The sequence below is a fragment of the Parasteatoda tepidariorum genome, chromosome 6, assembly GCF_043381705.1.
Source record: "Parasteatoda tepidariorum isolate YZ-2023 chromosome 6, CAS_Ptep_4.0, whole genome shotgun sequence".
Lineage (NCBI taxonomy): Eukaryota > Metazoa > Arthropoda > Arachnida > Araneae > Theridiidae > Parasteatoda > Parasteatoda tepidariorum.
The window spans coordinates 3,591,184-3,606,793 of NC_092209.1; the positions used below are offsets into that span (position 1 = coordinate 3,591,184).

Here is a 15,610-nt window from a genome sequence, read left to right on the forward strand (position 1 = left end):
TAATATATACCGTACAGTATTTTTCTTTTATTCAGTTTCATTCTAGACGATAAATGATACTGGGTGATAAATATTTGCCAAGTCATGGTCTGTGTCAATTTATGATATTTACTATTGAAAGTTTATAAATAATTATATTGTCCGCATTTTGATAATCTATTACCTGTTATCTTTTTTTTAAAAATATAAAAAAAAAGTGTTTAAAAAATATTTAAAATTATGCAACAACTGCATGATATGTTTTTGATGATCATATCACATTTGTTAACGCTTTTAATAGTTTTGGAATTTTATAAAAAATTCTCTCAAACACGTAAAAACTGTTTAGTAATATGTACATGTCTCACAAACATGAACTTGTTTGAGAATTTTATTGTTTATGAAAGTAGAAAAGCAAATATATATATATATATATATATATATATATAAATATTTGAATGTTATAAACACAAAGTAAACATTGAATTTTGTACTATTTATCAGAGCTCTAACATTTTTACATGTTTGAACATCTAATTTTATTACATAGTGATCAAAACATGAATATGTGTGCCTATTATGAAACTGTGGAATTACAATGACATTAAATAACATATCTACTTCAACCCTTCTGATTACAGTATGAATTTGAAGTATTAAGTATTATTAACAAATAGTTATATATGAAGTGTATTTTATGAAGTGAAAGCAGAGCTGCATTAAAATTATCAAATAAGTAACATTATCAAAATTAGGGAGAACTATTGGCAAGTGTATGCCCTTCAACATGTTTACTTGAAAATGAAAATATATTTATAATAAGTTTTTTTATTAATTGCTTTCTTATGCACAGTGTTTAAACCTTTTTTCTTTTCTTCCTCTCCTCGGTACCGTTTTTTCCCTCGCCCTATCTTGCAATTTTTGTCGAAGTTTTAGTTGGTACTTTTTTTTATATTTGATTAAAAATGCATGGTCAGACATCATGTAAATACATCAAAACCTTTTGGGAGCGACCACTCCACAATAAAATGACCGTTGATAGCGGTTGGACGCTTTAAGAGGTTGCCTCCATTATCGAAGGTACATGATTTTTGGCGAGTGATTTTAATTGTAGTATCATTTTTTTGGTGCGGTAATGCCACTTATGTTGGCGTCATGAAGAATGGATCTATGAATAAAATTTAATGTCTATAAAAATGATCCCAACTGATATAATTATGTGTAAAAACAATTTTACCAATTATGAATAATAGAACTATTTTATATAAATAAACAATTATGTCTTTTGTTTAAGTTTGCATTTAATTTTATAGAATGAAAATTAATTAGCTTTAAAAGGTAAGAAGATTAGTAAGATATTTGAGATGCTTTTTTTTTCTAAAATAACTGTTTTTTTTTCTAATTTAACTTTCAACTCTAAAACAATGATAGCATTGTGCGCTCTGACTACAACTGGAGGTTGTATCATCAAAAAGAGCTCTGAGGGTAGATTAGAAAAAACATCAGTATTCAGAGTACCGGTTAGATGTATACCAGACAGTGGCACTTAACTAGACCTAGTATAACAAAGCTACTATTGTCAACATTCACCTGTGGAGGTCTACAAACACCCATTTCGTTCATTCACAGTTACAGATATACTGATTTTTTTATGAAATATTTTATGTGCAATGTTTCTAAAATATATATTTTTTACACAATAATGACCCCAATACCTGCTGCTCTCTTATGGACACTATATATATTGCATTTAATTTTAGATTTAAAAATAAGGAATTTTGTTTGAAGGTTGATTTTTGATTTGAAAATCTCTTTACAAATTTTATAATTATATTTAAGGAAAGATTTTTTTTAAATGAAAAAAAAAATGAATTTATTTTTTAAATACACTGAAACATTCTTTTTGGGTTTTGATCAAATTTCGACTGTGATAATCACATCGCATTTATTTTTTGAATTTATGTGAAATTTACTTTGTTGATTGTTGCTGAAATGCAAAAGTGCCAAAACTGTTTGTAAAATATTTTTTGTATAAAATAAAACATTTTTAAGTTACCAGTCGTTCCTATCCAATTCAACAAAAAAATTGAGGGAAAAAAATTTTGATGCATATTTATTTCATTAAATAATTGAGTGGGAAAAGTCGTTAAGTGACATTTTGAAAAAGTCTAAATCCACTAAATTTAAGAAAATGTGTTTTCTAAACAGTTACTTAATTTTTGTCAAATGGATTTTGCAAATTCTTTTTTTAAAATGTCACTTGAATGTGTTTTCTAAACAGAGTCCTGGTTTTTCTAATTCATTAAAATGTCATTTGTTTCTCTTAGCTGAAGAGCTTTGATAGTGAAAAGTCTCATCTTACCTAAAGGTGACCTTTTTACTTAAGCTGTTCCTTAGCATTATCTCCAAATAAATATTTTACACAAGTGTCTGTAATTTCCATTTGACTTCACCTGAATACATCTTTATGAAATCGTGGTTTTAACAAAAACGCTCTACTGAACATTTTGAAACGTGGCTTATCATTGTATTTCCTTTGATTTATTTAATATTGTTATTTTTCACTCTGTCAGAAACATATAAAAACTTACAAATTGACCTAAAATTTTTTTAAATGCTACTGAGAGTTGGACTTTTTTTTCAAACCAAGTAAATAATAGGCACTCAGCACTATATTTTTTGTAAAGAATTTTGGTCGGACCCTAAGCAGTCCCAAGTTCCGAGACAATTGTCCTTTCCATTCCTCTAGTGTAGGACAACATATGTAAATTACATACATAATTTTTTGAAATTGTCATGCTTCCCCTTTTTTATTGACATTCTAGTTTTTTCTAAATTTTCTATACAGTTAACATGTGTACCCAGTTTTACCGAACAAGTGGTGAGTGGGGTAAGACCAGATGATTTGACTTTTTCTAGTAAAAAAAGAAAAATCATTTATATAACGTCTATGACTTTTCAAGGATGATATATATTGAACACAACAATGAATATCTTTATTAAATTTGACATTCAAGCAATTTAGCCGCTCGTCCTCGGTGATAGCGGATTGCTCTAATGCAGGGTTTCTTAACCTGTGGTTCATGAACCCCTAAGGGGTCCATGAGTTATATTTTGGGGGTCCGCTGACTGCTCCTAATTTTTATAACATTTGGAAGCCTACCCATTGCATTGCTTGTAAAGCGAGCTATGGCAGCTATAATTCCGTTTCCTACTGTGTATCTTTGCGTAGCGGGATTTTCCACACTTGTGACAATAAAAACATAACATCGAAATCGATTGAATATTGAACATGATATGCACGTTGCTTTGTCGAAAACCATCCCCCAATTCAATTTATTAATTAAGGAAAATCAGCAGCAACCTTCACATTAAAAATTTTATATACTATTAAAATAATATAATTAAATGTTTTCTAATAATTGATGTTTTTTGCAATTATTTTTTTCACAGGGGGGTGGTTCGTGACTTCTTAAAAAATTTTAAAAGGGGTCCATTATATCAAAGAGGTTAAGAAACACTGCTCTAATGGTTTTCTATAGCATGGTGGACTGCTCTGCTAACATCCCTTTGAGAAAGGTTGGTTTACTGCTCCCAAGGGAACCCTTATGACCATCCCTCCTACTTCAATTATGCAGTAAAATTATTTCTGATGGAAACATCCAATATTTTTCGGCTGAAGGTAGTGTGCTGTGGGGGGGATTTGTCAATAAGTGTTCCTCCTTGTGGTAATTTTCAATTAAAAGGAGTTTTTTATATGTTGTAAATTTTGACATTTTCTGTAATTTTAAAATATTAACTATGAAAAAAAATTTTTGTTGTTCATTTTAAGGTGACAAGGAGCTTTTAAAGTTCTGAAACTCGGTCTAAATTTTAATTAGACCGATGCAATTCTTCACAAGAATATTGGTAAAAAAGTTTTGCCAACTTATCGTCTTAAATTAGTTAAAAGGTAAAAGTTCTGGGTGCAGCACCAAATTTTAATTAAATTGTAAAAACCTTACATTAATATTTAAAACTTTGATTTTAATGAATTTTAAACCAGTCTATGTTAACCAAACTTCTGCATATTATTTTTTAAAAAAAATAGTAATTTCCACTTAAAATGTTCGAATTTTTACCGTTAACACACTAAAAAGTTAATGACTACAACTCTGACCAGACGCCATGGTTAGCAAACTTTTTTTTGTTCTATTCCAAAATCGTATATATTTGATTTGAATCAAATATTTATTTTTAAAATAAAATTTATTGGATTTTTTTTAAATTTACCATTTAAAGCATCTGATTTTAATCATACTATTGTCTAAAAGAAATAGAACTAAAATAGTTAATATTTCTTACGAAAATGGATAAAATAATTATATTATTACAAACTAATCACTGAGTTTAAAAAAAATCAAAATTATATTTTTCAGGCTCAACTTGATAATGATTGTTAAAAATCGGGAGACAGTTTTTTAACTAGATACCTAATGAAGATTTATTAGTTAAGATAAAACATAACTAAAAAAAAACGTCTTTCTGGTTTGAGGAAGTCTTGATACGCTCTAACTACATATTCATTAAGATATAAAAGCTCTGCATTTTAATTAGCAAAAAAGTAAATGGGTGTAATTGAAATATGTTTTTAGCCAGAATTTTTTTAAAAAATATATTGAATGAAAAACTATATTTGAAAGTTTCGTATCAAACTTATTCACGTATAGTCTATTTTGAAACATAATAATTTACATGTATATCACTTTCAATATTTCTTAGTAACGAAATCCTCGTTATCAATAAAATCGGACTTCAAGAAATAGCTCTCAAAAGAATGTATTTATTTATTTTATTGTATAGAAATACTTTTAATTATATTTTTTTCAATTAATATTTTTTCATCAATCTGTTGAAATTATTCTTTTTTTTTAAAAAAAAAATCACTTTTGATTTGTATTAATGCATTTTTTAATGAGAGGGATAATATAGTAATTTCAATGCATATTCCTTTTATTATTTCATAGTAAGAAAAATCACTTCCTTAATAAACATACATCTTCAATTAAATTAGACTTTTAAAAATTCCTACCTTAAGGAATGTATTTTTTATTTACACTGCATGAAAAAATTAAAAACTTATATTAATAATTTTTTTCTAAATAAATTCATAATTAATGTTTTTAAAACTATGTTCGTTTAAGTTATACAAATTACAGCTGATTTAAATTGGTGATTTCTTTAAAAAAATTCAAATATTTCAAATTACGATTTTAATCATGACTAAAATCAAGTGATTTAAAGTATGCCAACAGTAACAGAAGCGATCAGAAACTTAGAAATTCAGTATACTTTTTCTATTTAATTTATGATGTTTTTAAAGAAAAACATAAAAGTTGAATTATTTCGTCCATTTCCCCCCCCCCATTTGGAATGATTTTTAACTAATTCTTTGTTTTACTTTCTGTAACTTAGTAGTAAAAATTTGATTTTCAATATATATAGAAAACTAATTTTAAGATGCTTAGAATCAAATATTTACTACTAAGTTGCAATGAACAAAGAAGAAAGAATTAAAAATTATTTCAAACGAGAAAAAAAAAAAAAAATAGACGAAATAATTCGACTTTATATTAATGTTTTTCTTAAAAACATCATAAATTGAATGAAAGGTTTACATTTAAAGTAAAAAAATTATACATATAATAATATTTATTTAGAAAAAATATTTAAGCATCAATTTTCTTAGGCATAGCTATACATCCCAAGATAAGTTAACAAAATTAAAAAAAAATCTTTCTTAAGGCTGTTAAATCTAACCGACTTCTATAAATTAGACAAAAATTTATGCAAACACTCATATTTATATAAAAATATTTAAGCTAATGATTTTACTCTCATAAAATCTATGCATTTTGCCCTAAAATTATCATTCGATGAAAATGTTGAAAAGATTTTTAGAATTATAAGTAAGTTACCGTATGAGAAAACCTTTTCTTATTTGAAAAAAAAAAAAAAAAATGAAATTCAGAAGGTAAGTATCTATTAATTAATGGCATAAATTATGTCTTATGTTAAATTAGAGAGAAAAATAGTGAAATAAAAATATCTATAAATATATGTGGGAAAAAAATAAGAGAGAAAAAAAAGAGTAAGTTTTTAAAGCAGTTTTTAAATTTGCTGAGAATAGGTCGTTTAACGCTTAAATAAAGCATTTTTAAATGTATATTATTCTAATTGTAAATCTAATCCTGATTGCAATATTTCAAATTTAATAACTTGGCATAATATATTTTGATAAATTTCTCGGCCAAGTAGAAGTCGGTTGCCAAAATAGTGCTTGACTTTTGTAAATTGCACCCCTCCCCCTCACACGTCAATGAGAAGAGAGACCTACATAGAAGCGGAACCAACTAGAAGTGCAATCAGCGTAGGGGGTTATAATTTAGTCCCCGGTCCTACCCCACTTTCTCCAGATATTTTACAGCTTCCTTACTTTTTTTACACCTTGCATAGTGTTTAAAAATCCGTGTCATTTTTCAATTCTTTGCATCATTTTAAAGTGCATACGCTTGAGATACATTTCGTAAAAAAGAGTCTTTTTTTTCTCCATAACATTCTCACAATCGGCTAAATAAAATGCGTATACTTAAAGAACAATAATATATTTTTTTAACAGCTAACATTGTTCAACAACGTAAAAATTGCATAAAAAACTAACAAATATTTCATTACTGTATAACAATAAAAAAGTACATATATTAAAGAGCTGTTTGATGGGAGCATGGTTTGTGAACTAGTTGTCCAAGAACAGAAGTAGAACAGAGCTGCAGGTTTGGATAGTTATTCCTGAAAAGATAGCTTTAAATATGTATAAAAAACATGAAAAAAAATCATACTATAAATATTACTTTAATGAACATGTCGTTAAAGACAAGAGCTACTGAATAAATGTAGAGCGAAAGTAGAAAATTCTTCCACTTTTCAAGAATTGAAAGTTTTAAACAACGAGGAAAACTTATTGTAAAGCATTTCGTAAAATATGGTACGTATTACAAGTAGAGATGTACTAACATTCTGCCGGGTTCCGGGACCAGGTGAATATATAAAATTTAACTCAGCCTAGTCATTTTTTTTTTTTTTTAACGTTAGTGCAGAACAATATAAAAATCTTATTTTTGTATAACAAGTATTTTTCAAAATAAAGTTCTAAAAAAGATTATTGCACGCCTATCTAAACTAAAACGTGTTTTTGACTTCAGATTTTTTAAACTACTAAACGCACGACAGCCAGTAGAGGGTCAAGGCCTACTGTGCCCATCTCAGTTTTCTTGACCTTGGGGTCTGAAGTGCAGATGTTCCGGTCAGGTGGTCAGCCAAACGCACCGTTTTAAAGAATAATTTTCTATAGTAAAATACAAAATTTGAGCGCAATCGATCAAATAGTTTCTGAGTTAACAAATTTTAAAAAATATCAGATTTAAAGTTTGATTTCATCAGATCTGCTAGAGCGATTTCGTTCAAATTTTCTATCTTACAATACAAAATTACATTCTTTAAAATGATGTAATAATTCTTGTACGTTGTAATTCAAGAAATTTTCCAGGCTATTATTAAATGATAAATAATTATTAAAAATTATTTTTTGCATGGAAATTATTTTTGAATAAACGGATTTTATAATAGCATGCAAACATTTTTTAAATTTTCGAGGTAGGGAGAAATACGCAAACAAAAAGTAAAATAAGCATAAAGGGGTCCAAATTTGCAACCGTTCTCGTGATCAAACTATTGGGACTCTATTTTCCAGATTACGTTTACTCTACATATTTTTAGGGTCCAGAATCCAAACTAGTCGAAAAAAATTTGTCTATTCAGAGAAAATGCGTTTCAGCGTATGGTTTTTGTCACTTAAAATATCTGTTGGTGGTTTACGTCGCACTAGAGCTGCACAATGGGTAATTGGCGACAGTCTGGGAAACATCCTTGAGGATAATCCGAAGACATGCCATCCCAATTTTGATCCTCCACAAAGGGGATGGCTCCCCTGCTTCGGTAGCCCGACGACCTGAGCACGAAGTCGAGCACAATCTTAAATATTTAAGCTTAAAATATCTACTGCACTAAATAGTTAGTGTATATTAAATGTAATTATTCGTTAGGACTTGGAGCCATCAAATTATAGACGTAAAACATCGATATGATCTAAGTTTTAAAGGGCGTTCCGTTTTATATTTAGCAAACTTTTACAGAATTTTAAATGCCGGGCAATGGCACTCACTCTTAGAAGATCATCAGAGCAGGAAATACCGAACAAAGGTTTCTTATTAAAAAGAAAAGTGTACAGAATTCTACGCACTTTCATTTTCCCCTGTATATATTCGCCAGATATTCTCAACATTAATGCTTTTCTTAATCTAACCTAATTGATTTCAAAATATCGAATAAGTAATAAAATATCAATGAATAAACTAACATCGACACGGATCTCACAAATATTTCGAATATTCACCTAACCAACTCTGTGAATGTTGACATTCACCGGTGAAATTCACGTATAATTGACGTCTGCTTAAAAAAAAAAAAAAAAGAGTGAAATAGTTTTACTTATCAGTTAATTAATTCCCTTCCTTCGGGAGGTGAATAACAGCATTAAGTTATTTCTTATTTTATTAAATTTCCTGTTCTGTCCCTTTCGTAATTCCACATTGTTTCATGATCCGCATAAATTACGGTAATATGAATGCGCAATCCGTAGCAATCCAATATTAAGTGGAGTTGAAAATCATCCTGAAAAAGAGAATTCAGAATAAGATTCCATTTAAACAAATTTCATTACTCAACTTAGTCTATTAACAGCGTTTGGACTTGGCTTAAAAAAATTTTGCATTATCATAAGCTTTCACTTTAAAATTAAAGTATCAAAACAAAAGATTTTGCACCAATGCTTAAACACCTGGACACAAAGAATAGTATTACTCTATGTCTAGTCACAAAAATTGGCCTTTATATACAGTAGACTTAAGGGGGGGGAAGGGAAATATGTTTAATTTCTTAAAAAAAAAATAATAATAAAAAATCCTTGCTAAGCGATTGAGATGAGATAAATCAACGACTGATTGGAGGTTACAGTAATACCCATTTCATTGTACAGTTCGCAAAATGAAAAACATACCACCCTTTAAACTTGAGCTAATGATAGGACTCAATCTTAATGGCTCAAAAGGGTGACTTTAAATATGTTAATTAATAAGTGTAGATATTTTAAATTGCAATATCAGACTAAAAAACGCACTTTCTCTGAATAAACATACGGATTCGGATTTCTGACCCTATCAAGATATAGTTTCTGAGAAATCGAGATGCAAACATGCCGTATATTTAAAATTTGATTTCTCAAAAACTATTCGACCTATTTCTCAAAAACTTTTGTATTTTACCATGTAAAATTACTTTAAAGTGATGTAAAAAACTGTATATCTTACAATTCAAAACTTTTTCGGCTATTATTAAATAAAAGAATAAATATTTACTGAAATTTAGTTTTTGCATTGAATTATCTTTGGGTAAACGAATTTTATAACTAAGTGCAAAATGTTTCAATTTGCTTAACAATTTCTCTAGATATGGAAAAAAAAGTACAAATAACATTAAGGGGTTCTGACCGCTCTCCTGGGGACCAAATTATCCAGATTGCGTCTACCCTCGATATTTTGGGGAACAGAAATTATTCGGAGAAAGTACGTTCTTGTGTATGATTCCGTAATTTAGAATAGCTTCTGCACTATTTATCTAGCATATTCCAAGTCACCCCCTCCAACCATTAAAATTGAGTCATACAACGTGAAAACCCGATCATTGGAATAAAAGATTATTCAGTTGTCCGTTTTTTTTGTTGTTTTTTTTTTGCACATTGTTTAATTGTAGCACGAGTACAGTGCAAAAATATTAATCTAAAATTCGAGTGAGATTGAATTAATCAGCATAATTGCCATTGATGTATGTATGATATGTATTAAATGTATGAGAGCAAACAACATGTTAAAAAGTTATTGTCTGTGACATCCTGTGGGATAATGCAATCTTTGTAATATAAGTGATCGTTTTACCCATTTATGGTACTCTACTGGACGTAAATATTCGTTGTTCAGAAACATGCTGTTCAGATCCATTTTCCAATCGGCTGAAACAGGGAACGCTACAGCTATATGAAAGTCTGAAAAATGTCGCAACTATCGTTCCAACCTGAAAGAAATGAAAATTAATGTCATTACACGCTTGATATTAACTTGCCAAACGTTTCACACAGGAGACAAAAGCATATTAAATGGCGCGGGAGAACATTAAATGGTTAACTAACTCACACAAGAGTTTTACGAGTTCCATTAGATCAATCTGAAAAATATAGAACCCCACCTTGCCACACCATGAAATAAAATAGTCTTTCTTGGAGGTAAAAAAATTTAAATTTTTAAAACAAAATAAACCCTATACCGTTTAGTGATAGTACATTATTTACGTTGCACTAGAGTTGCACAATGGGTTATCGGCGGTGATCTGGGAAACATCCCTAAGAAGATCCAAAGACATGCCATCTCATTTTTGATCTACAAAGGGGATGGTACCCCTTCTTCGGCAACCACGAGGTGTGACGCAGGAATTTTACGGTAGAACAGTTGAACGAGGACGGATACCGCGTACCCTCGCACAGGCTGATCAGAGTGGTCACCCACCCACTTACTAACCGTAGTCAGTGATGCTTCACTTCGGTATTCTACTGTGAGACGTTTGATCATCCTACAAAATGGCTTCACTCACCAGAAAGTGTGTTGTTCCACAGCCAGAATGTGCCTAACAAAGGCCTGTGGACTGATTTCATTTCTTGGATTGTGATGAGTGTCCTCTTGACGAGCTGTTCACGAGAGAAAGAGTAGGGTGTGAGAGCTCTTCACTCGTAGACAGTGGCCAACATTCTTCAAATTCAGAGTTTTGGACTTGAAGCAAGAAGTGAGTGACCTCTGATGGCAGATGAAAGCCACTCAGCCGACCATCCTCAAGTATGAAAGGAGCTGTCGTGAAACTGAAATGAAATCGATCATTAAAAGAATGCATCTTGCGACACACTTTTAAGATTGTTTATCGAAGATTCTTTCGTCTCTCTTCTTTTTTATTTTATAAGCGCCGTTGAACAGCCGAAGCCATTTTGAGTTTACGGCTGCGTAGCCTCGTCATGCTGAACCAAATCCAGAAGACAAGGGAACTCCTGGATCAAGTATTAGGAGAAATTGGCGTTGGTGAAAGACTTTTTGATGGAACTAACCTGCATTTGCTTTATAAATAGAGATAAGTACCACGAAAACCACTCACTGTTAGCCAGACGGCAAGGGGACTATAACCCATGATCCGTCTACCACTGAGGACATTTTACGTCACCACTGTGATCGGTGCAAGCGGGATGCGAAATCCGTATCAAGCATTGCTGGGATTCGAATCCGTTTCACCTCATTGAAAGGCGAACGCTCTATCCCATAGATTCTCAACCTTTTTAACGTTACCGCCCTCTTAAGCAGCAAAAAACATTTCATCGCCCCCCCCCTTTGTGAAAATTCAATTATTTAGAGCATGGTGATGGAGCGATGTGCGCTCAATTATAACAGACAACATTAAGCAATTTATTAAGAGTTACATTTATTTGGTTTTTTAAAAAAATAATGTGTACATTAACTCCATACTTTTCTCACTGCGGGTAATCGCAGTCTATTTGTTTAAATTAAAATAGATACGGTAATGAAAAAAACACAACAAAGAAGCCTATGCTTAAAAAGAATCCTTTATTCTTAATTAGATAATTAAAAAAACACTCAAAATAATTTTTTTACACTAAAAAGTAATATCAACGAAACATTAGTTTCTTAACGTTCGGTTCAATACATATAGTGAGGTGAGAAGTCCCCTCGTTGCACAATTTCGAGCTGATTTCTCTTTTTTTTGTGACAAGATCCATAACAGCACTGAAATCAAGTTCGACAAGGCAGGAGGAAGGGAAGTCATTTAAATTTTTTTTATCGATAGTCCGCAATCCAGGGTACAGGCTACCTTGAACTTGAAGCCAAAATTCTGCGAGACGATCACCACTTCAAAGTTTCATTAGTTGAAAGTTCGACCAATTCCTCATAAGTCTAAACCTCTGCTGTTTCAATATTCACAAAAGGGTTCATAACCCAATAACCCATTGAGGGACTTCCAGGGAACAAAACATCTTTAAAACGGTCAGAAAAGTTCACGTGCAAAGAGTCAATGTGTTGACAATATTATTGTGCATCATCAGAGCGACTTAGCTGAACTCATTCCAACCAAAATTCTGCTTCCACAAAATGAGTTTTTTCAGAAAGGCAGAAATGACTGACTTTTGAAGGGATCAAATTGCACTCGTCGCCATGAAGTTGTAAATTTATGCCATTAAATTTCGCAAATAAATCAGCCTAAATCTTTCTTAAATTCTAGCATTCTGTCTCTCTGTTTTAGAGGAACTCCATCACAGAGTCGAAAAGATTCCAAAACCTATTGAGACAGGTGCCTTCGGAAAGTCAGAGAATCTCAGTGTGTAGTAGCAAGCGATCGAATTCTTTATCATACACAGCTGTCTGAAAAATCAATCGTTGAGAGCATTACTGTGAATTTTGCTCACAGCAAACATGACATATTGCAATAATTAATGCAAACGGTCGCTGAGATTTTTACCTACTAAATGCTGTATGTGAATCACGCAATGAACAGCTAAAATATCTGGTATTTCCCTTCACAAAAGGGTGATAAACCCACGATGTCGATCCACCATTGCAGGAGCGCCATCACCCACTCACTGTATCGTTGTTTAAAGGGATATTTTTGATTGTATTGGATGTGGGTGGATGGTGTAAAACTGTTTCTAAAACTTCCTTGACAACCGGCAGTATCAACTCTGCACCGATTATATGAGCTTTCCCAGAATCAGCAATAAATTTTGATGTATTATAAGAAGCTATCGAACCATCGTCGAATTTTTGTGATGAAGTTGCTAGCAATCCTCACAGCAAAGTTTCATAAGACAAGTTTCTGAAGACCGAAGGTGTCTTCAGAAACTTGTCTTTGATGTTCGTGAAAAATGATAAATCTTCATTTCGCTTATGTTTCTTTAGTTCGCTTTGTTACAAAGTAAACACATGGTCAGTTAAAAGTTCAACAGCGATTGAACAAATCCAAACCTCAAGTCATTAGTTTTATCCCAAATAATTTAAAAATTTATCCCAAACGAGATGCGCCCAAGTATTACCTCAAGCAAATTCAGGACCTACACTATCCCAAACATTTTTTTTTTTGTAATAATTCAAATAAACACTAAATTATACTCTACTATGAAAAGCGTAACATAATCAAATAAACCTGGCGAATCTTATATTAAAACATTGACTCACAAAAATAATAAAAATATGGGAAAGAAAACATTTTTTTTTTTTTTTTGTAAAAAGAAAGCTAAAAAATTGACCAAGAGGAATCTAAATCAACTAAAATAACGGTCAGAAAATTTTCTAATTCGTAAAATACAGTAATGGTAAAGTATATAGATATTTTTTAAAGCAAATTAATGTTTATATAGTAAAAAGGTTAAAATACTGTGGAAAAAAAAAACATTGAATCATTTTAAACAAAGATCCAAATGATGGGTAAAGTAGCAATTCCAAATAAATTACTGATGACGTCTCCTCAGTTTGTATGGCCAGCATACAATAAAATTTATAAAAAATTGGGACTTAGTCCATCAATATAGAAACATTGATAAATTTTATTCAAAAATGCAATATTTTTTTATATGTAGAATAATGGAACAAAACACGCAACTTATTAAATTGTGTAAAAATAATATAACCAAAGTACCTCTTTTAATGAGATTAGCAATATTAATAAATATACATTATATTTGATAGTAACTAATCTTTTTTAAATCTTTTTAGGTTAAAAATAAATACAAAATAAAAGCCTTTTGAGACTATTTTATCTTATAAATATATATCATTTTTATCTCTACCAAATCGCATAGAAAAAATTCAAATAAGAACCAATGTTCTTCATTAATAAGTTTAATTAGTTACATCATTTCAAACCAAAAAACCTCACAAAAGTTATACTACGGCACCATTTGTTAGAGTTTAATTAAAACAAGATGTTGGTGCGAATTAAGTAAAGTTATTTGTGTATTATTAAAATTGATGGGTTGAAATCATTTGGTATAGTGCTTGTATTTGGATATAGTCATGATAAAAAGGGGTTAAATGATAGAATTTGTAATAAACAAATAAAGGCCGAAAATATATAAAAGGTAATTAAAATTAAATTAAGGGGGATGTGATCTTTAAGGAAAGTGGTAGTACTAAGCTAATGTGGGATAACAATAACCCAATAGGTTCAAAGGGTCACAAAGTGTGGAGGTTTGAACAAATTGGTAACACCAAATTTAGAAAAAGGGCATAAATAAGTTAAAGATTAAAGATAAATAAGATTAAGTCATGCTATATCCAAACATAAATATGTGATTTAATACAGTAAGCTGATGTTTCCAATATAATAATAGAAAGCATGCCCAAAACAATAAAAAAAGGTACTCACCACATATACAGGAAAAATGGCAACAACAAAGAGAAGACAATCATCATGAAAAGACGAAAGAAACACACGTTTTTAACTTGAACTGAAGATTTATTTAAGAAAAACAAACAAGATAACAATTCTTTAGACGTCTTTATAACAAATTTTTAACATTAGGAACGCCTTTGTTAGAAATGGGTGACGAAAGAAATGCCGTCATGCATGAAATAAGGAAAGCAAAAAAATATTTAACTATTGAAACGACAATTAATGAAAGACAGCTTAATTTAAGACGGTCTTTAATAATTTTTAAAAAAATTTAACATGCAGATGTATGATTTATGGAAATTGACTACAATTAAGGTTAAGAAAAAGAAAGTAAAAAAAAACAACGATCCCCTTGATACGGACCGAAGTCCGCATCGCGGAGAGGAAAAAAAAAAAGGGAACTTGCAAGAAAGAAGCATAAAAGGAGAATGTATTAAAAGTGACTTAAAAATTCCATAACTAGGGTAGCACCAGAAAAGTTACGGCCAATTAAATTTAAAGAGGCGGAGAGTTTGAAATTTAAACGAAAGAGATTGGTTAGTTAGCCCCCCTTAAAATAAAGGAAGAAATAGAAAGGCGTGAATAGAGGGGTTGGTTGACTTTCCCCACAGGAAGTGCGATGACCGCATGACCATGAGAAAGGTCAACAAGAAAGCTAAAATAAAAAAATTGCTAAATTGAAAGAAAAAAGGGAATAACGCTTAAAGAAAAATTAAAGGCTTAAGTAAAAGTAAAGATTAATTTGTCACTTTCATTAAGTGTAAATGTGACAATACCCAGGTAGCAAAAAGATATGATCTAATAACAGAAAGATGCAATATAATACTGCCATGCTAGAAAACGCAATACTCTTGAATCCTATCTTCTAATAGTAACATTCAAAATAATCATCTATTTCAAAATAATCATCTATTTCATTACTTTTGGTACAGTGCCACATTTTTGCGAAAGGTTATTCGCGATCGCAACGCTCGAGTACGCC

At 30.6% G+C, this 15,610-nt stretch overlaps 1 long non-coding RNA gene across 2 annotated transcripts; it reads right to left on the reverse strand.

Annotated features, from left to right (window-relative positions):
• Positions 1-8,631: 8,631 nt before the first annotated feature.
• LOC107438895 (uncharacterized) lies at positions 8,632-15,267 on the reverse strand. 2 transcript variants are annotated; one of them, XR_006225403.2, is made up of 4 exons: positions 14,602-15,267; positions 10,777-11,038; positions 10,068-10,203; positions 8,632-8,748 (listed from the first exon to the last, which is right to left on the reverse strand). It is a non-coding gene; the product is annotated as an uncharacterized lncRNA (long non-coding RNA). The 2 variants fall into 2 exon arrangements; XR_011636895.1 differs by lacking the exon at positions 10,777-11,038 and having other exon boundaries at positions 14,602-15,238.
• Positions 15,268-15,610: the final 343 nt, after the last annotated feature.